Source organism: Hetaerina americana, unplaced genomic scaffold (genome assembly GCF_022747635.1).
Source record: "Hetaerina americana unplaced genomic scaffold, ioHetAmer1.1.p SCAF_11, whole genome shotgun sequence".
Taxonomy (NCBI): Eukaryota; Metazoa; Arthropoda; class Insecta; order Odonata; family Calopterygidae; genus Hetaerina; species Hetaerina americana.
The window spans coordinates 23172422-23186848 of NW_027286181.1; positions in this window are offsets into that span (position 1 = coordinate 23172422).

Genomic DNA, 14427 nt, shown 5'->3' on the forward strand with positions numbered 1-14427 from the left:
TCTGATATTTGTGTGGAAGTGTCATAATTTGGATTATGCATTCATGATTGGTGATCTAACTCCCCCCGTCACACGCCCTTACGGCGGCTTCCGGGGTATTATGTACACCTACATCTACATATCACCCCGCCAGCCGCCGCAAGGGCACGTAATGTGGGGGGTTTTACGTCACCACCCGTAAAAGAAAAAAAAAGCCAAATGTGAAATCAATTCATTCAAGGAAACCTACACCCACAGTGGCATATACATTCATGCAAAAACCCTTTCAACTTACACACAAGCATAATATATATACTATCAATTAACAAACAAATGCACCTTAGAAAGTAAAAAAGTTTATCCAATATGTATTTGAGTTGCTTATTACTTAATCAAACTTAAATGTTAAATATTAAAAGTGCAATTATTTCACGAATAAATTTAGTCGCCAGTTATTTAGTTGCAGAATTTCGAGGTAAGGTAGAAAATATTTCTACAGGATACCAAGTGATATTAATGAAAGGTGCAAGTCGACAACAGTCGCCACTCGTCAGTTAGGTACCAATACAAATCCGTACGCGACGAATCGAAACCTCATTCATTTTAAAATCTCTCCTCGCAATGACTAGATTGAGATTTCACCCGCCTACATAGCCCCAAATCTTCTCTCCATCCCGCGCCCCCCCTCTTCCCCACCGCTGGCCCAATAACTCATCAACCCGGGCAACCCATGGGGACTACCCTCACTGGTCTTTTGTGATCCTTAAGCATTCAAGATGGGACCTGAATGATTGCAAAGTGGCAGACCAAAAGCAATTCCAACGCAGATCAGGAGGAAAATTAATTCCAGCGCTTCCCGCTCTTCAGTCCTTTTCACTCCCTGAGGCCCACCCCAACTCTATCCTCCTCGTTTCATCCCCCTCCGCAATTTAACCACGAAAACCCTCATCACCCCTCAAACGCACCGCCAACAATCACTCCGATTCCGCCCACAATACCATTTCCTTCAGGACGAGGTCATTACCCTGCACCCCTCCCTCTTGATACCTTTACAAACTCAACCACTCGAGTAGGTCATCCTTAAGTGACAAAAACGTCAGCATCTGGATGGGACAGTTTTAATCAAATTCGAACGCTTCCTTCCAAGTCTACTCTATATTAATAAGGAATCTCCCAACGAGGGTTATTGTAACTTTTGTACTCTACTTCGTTTTTATTATGACACGATTTATTCATGATGAAATTTCATAGCCTAACTGATACTTCAGAAGCAATCTATAAAAATATTTTAGAAGCTTGTAATCGTTCGTAATTGCATGGTATTACTAAATATTACTCACTTTTTGATCATTAATCATATCCTAATTTCAACATATATGTCAAAATCATCACAACTGTTTCAAGATAAGTAGGGGCCCCACAAGGTTTTCTAACGGAACTTCAGAAGTTACCATCGCCTATAATAAGCTCACCTTTACGACGATCAATTTTTTATACGATAGTCAGAAGTTCCTTGAACAGTAAGTCACTTTCTTCACTAAGCCCGACGGAGCGAGGAATTGTACATCAGGATGGCTCAGTTTCTTTCTCCATGCTAACTGTGGGTTATCAGGACAACTCGGAACCCGAAAAATCACTCGGCTTGGGTAAGTCTGAGAGTGGTCAGAGGAGTAAACTGAAGGCGAACTCTAATAACAGAAAGCGATCTACCTGTTTGACTACCACACTACACCAAAAGACCCAAACTAAAGAGCCATAATCAGAAATTTAACGTGGCGTTAGGTGAGAATATGTTACAAGTTACAGGAATTTGAACATCTCTCATAAAAATATGTAGTCATTTCCATAATTCGCACTAGGTATTTCTATGCTGCAGTGGTAACAAATAATATTAAGTCGAACATTAGCTCGCATTTTTTTACCTAGCTAGAAATCAACCTTTCTCCTACGATCGGATATTACTTAGTAACTATTTGTAATTTTATGATTATTGTAAAATCATTAATAAGAATAATTTTGACTGGAGGAAACTTCAGTATGGTCCATAGTTTTATATGGTTTAGAAACTAGATGGTGGAGGCAGAAGGATAAGCATATACAATGCCTATAAAGCATTAAAACATGCCTTTCGAGGCGTCCTCTTACACCATTCAGTGGATGTCTTGGTGAGAAGTTACTGTCATGGCACCTCTCACAGTTTCTTAAAATATGTTTCTACTACTTCACGAGTACCTGCTGTTTTGTCCCAGGGGCATAGTAAAGGGTCCAAGTTTCATACCAAGTGAGCAAGTCACAAACCAGCGTGGAGAATCTTGTCATTTGCTCTTAAAACGGGTCAAACATTGTAAAAAATTTTCATTCTCATGCGTTTGTGATTTTGCGTCAATTTGATAAACCCGTTTCCTATAGCTTCAGCAATTTCTCAAACTTTCAGTCGGCGATCCTCCATGACGATTTTATGTACTTTTCCAATGATTTCTGGGGTTACCGCGCATTTTGACCAACCACTACGCTGAACATCATCTAAGCTGTCCCTTAAGCTCGTTTGTCCACTTGGAAACAGTATTTCCACCTCATTGTCACAGGCCTATTGTTCTGCTGTCTATCATTTCCTACAGTGCCTCAATGCAGTTTTAAATGCTCTCTGCATCCAAATGTCCTGACTTCGTTTGATACCTCCAAAAATTCCCTCTCCTCTCGTAAGCCTTTCTTGTTTGTTTTTACTTCAGTGTAATTCATCCTCCTCCACACCCACATTTCAAAATCTTCAAATATTCGCATATTTTCTAGCCTCGTTGAACATTTTTACGCACCGCAAATAGTATTGTACTATGCATCAATACTTAAACAAGGATTTTTCCTTGTTATTTCTTGACAGTGCATTAATCTTCCTGTACCGCGCATACATATTCACTGTTTCTTTAAACGTACACTTTCCATACCCTCGAACTGCTTCTTTGACCACCCTGTTTTCGCCAAATTAGTTTTTCGCCTAAAATTATTATTTAACTCTCTTCACTTTCTTCTAATCAACCCTGTATTTACTCCCTTCTATCGGCCATCTTTCTAATTATCTCATCCGTATCATTACTTGCATTGTCTTTTTCCTAATTATTGTTACTAAAATTTTTTTCCAGGCCTTCCACATCTCATTTTTCATTAGGTCCCATTTTTCTTCTATTGTACTTTTCTCCTTCTCCTTTTCTTCTGCTGCCGTCAGACAGCCCTACCTGCATATTTAAAGGAAGGACTATCTAACATGGTTCTTTTTTTCGATTTCCCTCTAATGAATTAAGATATGAGAATTCCATTTTAACATCCGTCTTCCCCATGTATTCTCTTGTGTCAGACGTTAAACTTTATTAGCATTATATTATGATCTGGAGTTCCACTCGCTCCCAGGAAACAAATATGGTCGAACACGGCTAGAGAGAAAAGTTGAAGAGTGAGGATTTAAAGAAGAAAACTGTAATCCTAATCGTGACTTGAGCTACGGGCCATCAACCTGCCGTGCTGATGTTCTACCCATTGAGCTATCTAGTATAAAATATGATAATCACTGACTGATTTTCAGTGGTAATTATGTTTCATACCTTATCATGGGGTTACATTTTTTCTTATTCTGGCTATGGGTGCCTTAGGCCCACTGTATGTGTCCATTTTGAAAATGTATGTTTACTGTCCCTGTTGTGCGTTCCTCCATTACTCTGGCAGTGAACGGAATAGTATCGTAGTTACTGATAGCCATCTCTTGGCCATCAAAGGGCGCTCGGTTAAGTAAAACCTCCGCGGTGATTAAGTTTTCTTGATACTTTGATTAGTTAAGGATTTGCCCAGGAAGTTGAAAATCCAAGTTTCAGTCAAAAAAACTTTTCCCTGTTTGTTATTCGATCCTTTCCACCCTCTCTACTAGCTTTGTGATCGCCATTGATGTGTGTTTCTATCCGTTTTCCCTATACCTACCATGTATGTCAGAATGAATGTGTGTGCAGTTTTCGAGTTAACCAAAAACCATTGAAACGATAGACACAGTAATCAACCCTAAGGTCGGTTTTGTAAGTTATGGTAAAATTCACCCAGTACTAAGTCCGACGTGAAATTTACACATCAGTGCAGGTGGGCCAGTGCCTCTCCCTGTGCATAAAAATAAGGAAAACATAAGACTCATTTATTTAAAATGATTGTAAAAAATATGTGTGATAATTACATAAGGTTTTGCAATGGATATTATTTCTTAAAAACATTAACAATAATAAGCTAAAAACTTATTAACCATGAGTAAATTATTGAGATCTAGAGTAAAAACACAATATATAGTTCATTAGCGTGACAGTAAAGATAAATTCATAAGTATTTATGGTGTATAGGAGATTTATAAACTGATTTGTATATTGCCTATTCAGTAGAAGAAAAGATGTCATTCGATTTGGTCTCGTCCAAAAGCAATATCCAAACCAAATCGATGTTATATGAACTGGTGAGCAATATTCACTCCGTTACGTATACAATGACATGACATACATTTACATACTTATTTAATGGAGAAAAAAATCCACCGCCAGGTTGTAGAAATGAGCCATGCTATGTGTAAAGCTTTGAGTTCAGGTGATTAAAATTGCCCTCGTAAATAGGGAAGTTCACCACATGCGCTGCTTTAAATCGGCATTCATTCTCATTATCGCTGATTTCGTTCATTAAATCAATCATAATGACGTCATTGAGGGAGACAAAAGATGGGAAGTAACAATTGTGCAACTTCAGCCGTGTCGAAGCAGCAATTAAAATGAACAATGAGTGCTATACCCACGCGCCGTAAATCATAATCTTTTCATTACCAAAATATGGTATGTTTAATCGCAATAATCAGATAATGTTCCGTCGTTTTATCAGTTACTCGCTTCTTCCGGGCACGATTAACCTTGAACGGTAAACTGAAGGTGAGACTTTCGATTTTTTTCCCGAAAAACAAAATGTGACTTTAAAGATGAAAAAAAATAATTTTTAAATTGAAATTGATATGTCTACGACCATTTGTCTAGTCGAGGATACAAAAATTTGTTCAACTGAGGATATTTAAAAAAAAACTGATTTTTCAGACATCATCAACGTAAAATACATATTATTGAAAAAATATATGTTTAAAATTCTTTCAAAATACAATTCTAATGATACTCTTCTAAGTTTACACCAAAACTGGTATAGATTTGACTGCAGTGGAATATGATGATAATTTTTGCCAAAAATAATGTGAGGGTAATATGTACGTAGCCAAGGTAGAAAACATAACCCGTTTCTTTGATCCTAAAAATATAGACCCGAAAGGTGCCAGGGTTAATTTCCAGGGGTATGTACCTGATTACTATCTCAATGCTAAGTCTCACATTTTTTCGCGAAGGTGGATTTGGTACAATGTCACAAAAGTTGATGATTAGAAAAATTCTAATTGAGATTAAATAATATAAGAAAATTTCGGATTATTGGGGTTAACTTTGATAAAAATAGACTCTAGGGTTTCGCTTCGAACCGCAGGTATTTTTATAAACTTAATTATGTAATTTACAATGCGACACATCCTTAAAATCGTACATACAGGACGCTTAAGCCTTCATGTGATCACAAGAGAATAATTCGGAGCCCAAAATTACTAGAAGATTCTTTAGAAGAAAGGAAAGAAACTTCCGCGCGCGTGTATTTAAATAATCATGCTTCCCTCGCACGATTCGTAATAACAACAGAAGCTTGTATGAAAGAAACATGGAAATAGATAACCAAAAAATATGTCTAGATCGTTTCCCCATGGCTGCGCATTATGGGCTCAAACCCTGAATATTCTTTTTCACTTCTTGGCTCGTTTCACTTGCAAATGGTAATCAGAATTGAGTGCATGCATTTAATGTGAAATTGCACATCAAACAAGTAAATCTATACTTTTAAAACTTGAAATTTTAATGTCTCGTCTCAAAAAAAACCGTAGCGTACATAATACTCCGTAAGCCGCCGCAAAAGCATGTGGCGGGGGGGGGGAGGTGTTAGGTCGCATAAGTAAAACTAATTAAAACCGCATGCAAAAATAACAAATTCATAAGTCATCGTCTAATGTAACCGTAATCAAGCAGTAGGTTGCTTTAATAGTTAAGAATAAGGGCCATCAATGACCAAGGGTGCTATAATAAGAGGCTCTAAGGCACGGGAACTAAACATGTGGGTAGGATGAAAATCCTTTGGTATTCTGCCACACACCCTAGTGGTGACTGGTAGAGTACTAAAAAAAGAAAAATATAATAAGAATAAGATGTCGTTTGATCTATCAACAAGTTTTTTACGCTGTTAATTTATAATATGATATTTTGTTTAATGATCTGATTTATGAGTACTTTCTGTAACCTCCCCTATCTAATTTTTAATATGACTGACATTAAAGGCAGCATTTCCTTGACATATGAAATCCCTTCTGAAGAAATTATTTTACCTAGCAAAAATAATAGCGTAGATTTCAAGAAACCTGCCTATAACGACAGTCATATCTAATATTAGATAGGGAAGGATGCAGAAAATATTTATTGATCAGATAAATATCGTTATTGAACAAAATACCGAATTAAAAATTTACATCGTAAAACATTTCCTGATAGTTCAACCAGTATCCTTTATATTTAGAATTAAACAGGATTTTTATCCTACCCGCATGGTAGATAGAATTTCGGATGCCACCCGTTTACTACCAAACGGTTGCACGTCCTCTTGAACTCTCTCTTCATTAACTGCTTTTCAACTTTCCCTCAAGGCATTTCTTCGCCATTGGTCTCGTGACGGCGAATGGGCGTAGTCACCTTCTTAATTCTTCTCCAGTCTTCCCCTGCAAATTCTCTTACTCTATTTTGACTCCCACCAAGTTTCGACGACACCAATTGCCACCTCTAGGGGACCACTGCGAGTAACTACTTCAACTTGGCTATTACGGTCACCCGTAGAAAATATGGTCGACCTTTTATTATATTTGGTCTTATATCATAGAATTTTGGTGTATCATAATGTGTTGGTATATCATAGGGTAAAATTTTGATTAAGAGATACCAATTTATGTAGATTCTGAAGAAGCATTAATTTGGAGGAATTAACACGAGCTGTAAGGGCTTTGAAAATGTTCCCGGAAACTGCTGAGTCTCATATCAAAATGAAAAAAAAGAAAATGTTTTCAAGAATATATGCTATCTTATAGTTATCAAGTTATTTTGAAACGTAGTAATCCTGATGAACAGGCACAAAAAGCATGAAAATATGTTTAGAAACAAATAAACGTTTATAAATTAGCTAGACAGAAAGTGTTTGTACAAAATAATGAAATATGTGAAGGGATTTGTTGACGAGCAAAAACAGAAAGCAGTTCATCTTCAGCCCCTCGGGACCTTTTAATATACTATAACTAAGTAATACCTCCAATCAAATTCCTTTCTGGAACTTAAGCATTATATAACTTACGAGAGATGAAAATTGTGGGAAGAGAACGAATTACTTTCGGATTAAACTTTCAACAGGAGAAGAAATTTAACTAATTACAAGAACAAACTTCCATCCTCTTGGCCCGTGAAAGATTTTATTCACTGGTTCAATATTTCATCTATTCAGTGATAACGTTTATTGCTCTATCAATGATTTATTTTGGCATTGATAAAATGAGCAAAATATATTGTAATTTTACAAACTCCTATTCCACTCACTGTTGATAACTTCTAGAAGACGGTTGTGTCGAAATAATTTGACTATATAATTTCATGGACTGCGAAAGTTGTAACAATACTGTAATGGAATATTCCCTTTTACAAACAGATAATACACTACATATATTACTTACACTACATATAATATACGAAAATATAAGAATCACACGCCACCTAAGAACGAAGTCTAATAATATTCCTAAACCAAGCACGACATTAAAGAACTGAAGGGAAAATTTAATCATTTTTTACAAACATTTAATATACTATTAGAGACTTATTTTCCCTCGAAAATTGCTACAAGTTGTTTCGATTCAAATGGTAGACTTTAATAGCCAGACAATTAAAGGAATTAGGTTTAGGTTGGATTAATTAAACAATTTTTCTTTTAGCTTCAAGTCAGAATTCTGGACCCTAACTTATAAATGCAAAATGTTTTAACTTATGCCAATAGATCGAGTTAAAAAACCTTTGTTTCCGTGAAATTTAATGGTTAATGCAACAATATAAACTGCGTTAAAGTTTGAATAGGTTTAGAAAAAAATTACAATCTCACACTCATAACATAGATAGGTTTATATGCTCCTATTGCGATAGGAGTATATAAACCAGAATAGGTGAAACAGTTTACCTATCTAGGATTTGCTTTGGACTAAAAGGATCAAAGTAGTAAGGAAATAAGAAGAAATATAGCGTGTAAATTATGGAAAAGGTGGACAGAAGTGAAAACAAACGAGGGTTTTTGGGAGAAATCCAAAAGAGGTAGGAAAGCTGGATGCAGATCATTTTGATGGACAATGGAATATCGAAATCTGCGATAGAGGGGAGAACGTTGGGCTAATTAGGGTAGGTAAGAAATCGGATTGACATGTTGGACAGGTTAAGGAGAGGAAGGAGAAATGTGGAATTGAAAAGGGGCAAATTGTAGTGTTGGATATAATTTTATGTTATAAATAAAATAGGAAATATATCATTTTACCGTTGCATAATATTTTGAGCTAAAACCGACAAAAGCAATAATAATCATCTGAGGCAGTTTTAGCATACAATGATGAGAAATTATGATATTAAACAATTTCAAAAATTTACCTTTGTACCTTTCGTAAATTTAGTTTTAGCTCCAAGCAATAGTGAAAAATTTTCGGATTAAATTCTGCCCTTAAGTTTTCGCGAAGCTTTCATTACATTTTTTTGCACGTATTTTGTAATTTTATTAAAGAGAAATGTATTTTAGCACTGAGCAAACCGGTAGAAATAAGATGAGAGTGCGAAGTTCATATATTTATATGAAATTTTACTGTCGGGGATTAGGTCGGTCACGTCTTCGTGACGTAATCTTACTTCGATGCAGTTTTGAAATAATAAACTCAATGATCTAACCTTCAAATTGTCTCTCATTTATTTTTTCTCCGGTGTTTATATGGTCCGCTCAAAGGACAATTTTTCATCGAGAGTGTACTCGCGAAGAATATTTCTTCCGCACCACTAATTTTGCGCTTATCTGTTAAAACTTTTTTAAATTCCTCTAAGAAAACCAGATAAATGATAGCTCAAACGGAATGCGTGCACATTGAATACATATTCTCATATTACGAGAAATGTACGCATCCTTATTTTAAGGGTTGCGTTGAATTTACAAAGCTAAAACAATTTCTTGACTTGCATTCTTATCCGCTATACAAAGTTTGGAATTTCTCCAACGTTGTAAACCATTAATGGCCCACATTCCTCATGAAAAAACATGGAACATCTCACAATATTATTTAAAATACGTCCTCAGATTGCGAATAGTGATTCAAGGTAAGCCGCCATACTATCCAGGTAAGAATATGACTTTTATCCGATTAATACTGGAATATATATTGTAAAGGAAAGGACAAGGTTAATGCGGGTAAAGGAGGAGAGCATTTATATTCTTCGTAATAAAGAATTTTCCAACGCCGCAATTTGAATAGCCTTTGTCTACTGGGAATTTCTCTACACTTGAATTAAACTTCAACACAACTTCGAAGAGTGGTTCCTTCAAGAAGCAATGAGTGGAGAAGATAAGTTTTCAACCTGTTTGAGGCACTTTGCGTCTCAACCCTTTCCCAGTTCTCTTTATCTGCTGACTTAATGGAAATATTTTATCCGCCGATGAAACAATAATCCGTAGAATCGAGACAAACTTCTAAATCATTAAGATCATTTTATGATTCAACTCTTAAACTCATAGTCTCCGTCATCCTAATTTCTTGCTGGATCTGTTTTCTGTGGAGGACGTGTTCTAAGTTTAACAAAGATTTTTTTGCATATTACCAAGGAGATATTTTGATTTGTGTAGTCATGTGAGATGCCACAACCACAAAACTTGATGTTAGAGCATGGAGCAACCAGGGCCCGCAAAAGTAATTGTGGAATAAGAGAGGTGTGAGAACAATAATGAAAGAAAATATCGTTAATTACAGTGCTAAGATAGGGCTCTTCTTCGTAGAGTTTCATCAACAAGCCATACTCTAAACAAGTGTACTCGGGATAAAGGGGATTTTTTTCAAAAAAGGTTTCACCTGACTCGAACAAATGAGATCTTCCTTCCATTTGAAGCTGCTGTTCGCAAAACAATGCAGAATGAATTCCAAGGAACCGCAAACTTTTGCTCAGGACCCTTGACTCCAGATCCGAAATTTCACGCAAGAGCCAACTCCATTCTTAGATCCTTCACATTGAATGCTATACTAAGACATATCCCACTCTAGTTCAAGTACAGAAAGTGAAAAACGGGCCTTCGAAAACGAATGTATAGGACAAAATGACGTATTTCGTTGAGTTTACGAAAATGACGTATGAGTTTAATATCGAAAAAGCCTACAGTTGGGAAAGTAATTACCTCTATGTATTCATCTAACACCTCTGAACCTTGATAATACCCATGATAGTCATGCTGGATTATCACGAGTGTTGGTTTGTGGAAGCTCTCTAAATTATCGTGTTCCCTGACACTATCTATTTTCATTCTCTCAGGGTTCCTAAGAATTGAAAATTTTGATCACAACTTCTACTTGGGAAGAGGGAAAAATACTTGCAGACCATTAAAGATAAGTCAGGAAGTTTATTAATTTCCCAGGGAAAACTCAAGAGAGATGGAAGGAATATACAGAGAAACTATATAGTTAAGAATTTAGGCTAGCAGCTTAGACATTAACGAATGTTACTAGGATGAGGATAGCTTAGGCCCGGGAATATTCGATGGAAAAGTAGAATGATATAAGCCCATGGGTTTAAAAAACGTTTCAGCGGTGCTACTTAAGGGCTTAGAAAAACGTGGGAAGAAGAGTTATGGATAACTAATTCAGAGCATTTATGAGGGTTAAATTTGACCAGCAGATTCCGTCATAATAGTTTAAGCCCCTATTTCCAAAAAATGCATCCGTATATGAGGACTGCAGAACAATAACTTTGATTTCACACACAATTCAATTGGTAATTCATGGTCTCCATATGACGATAGAGAGTAAGGCAAATTATCACTCAGGAATTTATCATTTTAAATCCTGATAAAAAATTCAGCGTGTCATTTTTACGGCGCACGACCATGATCGTTGAAGTGAGTTGACAGACGTAGATTGGAAGCGGATGAAATGTACGCGTGAAAAAGAGTATGAAAGGCGAATAGACAGAAAGGATAAAACTGAAGAAGGGTAAGAGGTGGTGGGGGAGGAGAGGGGATTGTTGGGAGAAACCCAAAGGAAACAGGAAAGATGGATGCAGAGCATTTTGATTGGGAATGTGGTGTCAAAGAATATGATATGTACGGGAGAGAACATTAGGCAAGCGAGGAAGGGATAGAAATCCGAGGATAGGCATTTGTAGGCATTTTAAGTTTTATTAAGACAGGCAAGTAAAAGTATCATTGTACCGTTGTATATTCTGTTTCAATCCAAAACGCACCTTAAACGGTAGAATACCATAATAAGAAAAGTAATTTTATCCTGTCTCTGAATATTTTTAGCTAGTTTACCTCTTCTTTTTGGAATTTCCTCCAAAGGTTACTTTTTTCAACCAATGTTTGGAGAACTTCTTATTTTTCAATCTGTCCTTCCATTTTATTTTCTGCATTGCCCTTGAGCTCCACCCCGTCATCGTCTTTCCTTCTCTCTGATGCTCTAACTGTCCACATCTCTCACTATAGAAAGTCTTACTCAGTATAAAAGTGTTACTGAACTTCTTCCTTATATGTATAATAATAACCACCAGTTGCAGTAAATTTAATACAAGAATTTTTTGAAATTTCATTTGCTCTCACTAAATACCTCGAGTTTCTCTTCCTCCCGAATTATTATTACTGCAGAATTAGTTTCATCCACCAAAACTGATGGTTTAATCCATAAATTTCAAAGTAATTTTTCAACATGTATATTAAGGACCAACTGTTGTATGATTTGACTTTGAAAAATTACTTTGAAATTATTATATATTATATATATAATATATATATATACGTGTGTGTATATATATATATATATGTATATATATATATATATATATATATATATATATATATATATATATATATATATATATAAAATATCTTCGAAATGGAACGCTCTTCGGCGACACACAAATATATAAAAAACACAGATGTAGATTTTTAGAATATAGAGACACAAAGAAAGGACACTCACAATTTGTTATTTTACGTTTCGACAGCACGGCTGTCGTCTTCAGAATCCGACACTCTGATCTCAATCCGATTCTGAAGACGACAGCCGTGCTGTCGAAACGTAAAATAACAAATTGTGAGTGTCCTTTCTTTGTGTCTCTATATTCTAAAAATCTACATCTGTGTTTTTTATATATTTATATATATATATATATATATATATATATATATATATATATATATATATAAATTCAAACTACGGAATATATGCTTTCCTGTATTGAAAGCTCTTATGTCAATAAAGTCAACACTTACCTTTATTTTTATATTTACAAATGTTTTAGTACTTAAGGCTCCGATTTCATAGTTGATTGAAAATTAGTAATTTCTCGTATTTGTTTGAGTAAATTAGGCCTACATAAATTTTAGCAACATTATTCAGAATAAAATCATGGGATGGGAAAAGAATTAGGCAACAAGTAAGAATCATTGAATGAAAGTTTAAGTGTCAATAGGAAATATAGTAAGATATTAAAAGAAAAGAAAAGGAGATATTCATATTTCAATCAGCTGAAAGAGGATTTCAATTTGACTTTTATCCTCATTAAGGGATATGATACTTATTAAATGCTGAGAAATTAATTAATAATGAGAAAAGGTATCTTCATTTACTTCGGAGAAAGACATGCTCGATATTTTTAAAATAACTTCTGAATCGCAGATGCTATGATTTAAAAAACCGATATTGAAGTCCAATATCTGATAATATGGCTTTTTTTATACCAACTTCCATCTACTTACCCGACGGAACTATTTGATATTTTTAGTCTCATCATTAATTTTTTAGATTTGAATTTGCCTTATGAATATTGTGCTTTCTCGATACATTCTTAGTGCTATATTAAATTTCATACTATCGTAAGAGTTGGAAAGAATAGAAATTTATTTAATATGGAAATATCATAACTGCAGGTACCGATAACGGTTGCAATAATATTGAGTCCCAAGGTATTTTTCAACAATAATGAAAACCCACTACCCTCCGCGTATTTTTCTTACACTTTCGGCAATCCGCCAAAAAATTACTGCTTCATGGGGGCGTTTTTCTTTTTTTTTGTCCCCCTAAGGTGGGCATCCTCTGAGATTTACGAAGGATGGTTCTTAACCCTCTTCTTTTCCTCAAGACGTTTCCCATTCCCCTTTCAAAATTTTCTCACCGGTCACTTTTTGCTATCTCTCCTTCCAGTTCCAGGATAACCTCCTGGGGGTAGTTGGAGAAAACCTTTGCAAAAATCCAAAAAACCTTCGAACGGCAGAGACGGATTTCGTGATTCCTGGTTTCAACAACTTCGTTTTCTCCCTAGGACTTGCTCAAAGTGACGGTGTTAATTTTGTCAGTTCATTCGGAAACGTTTTTCAACGAGTTCACCCTCAAACAGACGCTTTGATTTTTTCCTTTTGTTTTCATGAGGCAGCCGGCTGGAACCCCGCAGACTTCTAGAGGGAGGTACCCACCTCCCACGGACAGACCGAGGGAGGAGGTAAGTTTTTAGGAACATTAAGTTCCTTCATTCCTCCAGTGACTATCACCCTTTCATGAACTTAAATCTTTTTCTCCCTTTTCACCAATTCCTTACCCTTCCGTTGCCACGGATGAGAACGGCTCGAAACCACCGTGAATGATCGTCGCCTACCCCGCTTATAGAACTAATATCCTTAATGAATTACATTATTTCTCTCTCCTGCCATTCCCATCTTTACCTTGTGAAGAGGAAACACGCGCTCATCCTGGCACCCGCACTGTCTGCATCTGTTCTGTCCAAATCCTCTCAAATAAACTTCCTCTAGTTAATTCCGAAGAGACAACACCACAAACTAAGCAAATGTAGGTTTGAAACTTTTGGGTATGTTTATTTTTCAAAGTCCATTAACCTATAACATAATATAGCGTACATAAAGGAATAAAAATAAACTTAAAAAGCATTATTTATGAATAATATTTTGTACAAATCCGCGAGGAAGCACTCTTAATCCCGCAAGACACTGCAATTCAGGCTTTATTCCCATATGTACGTATGATTTGCGGCAATA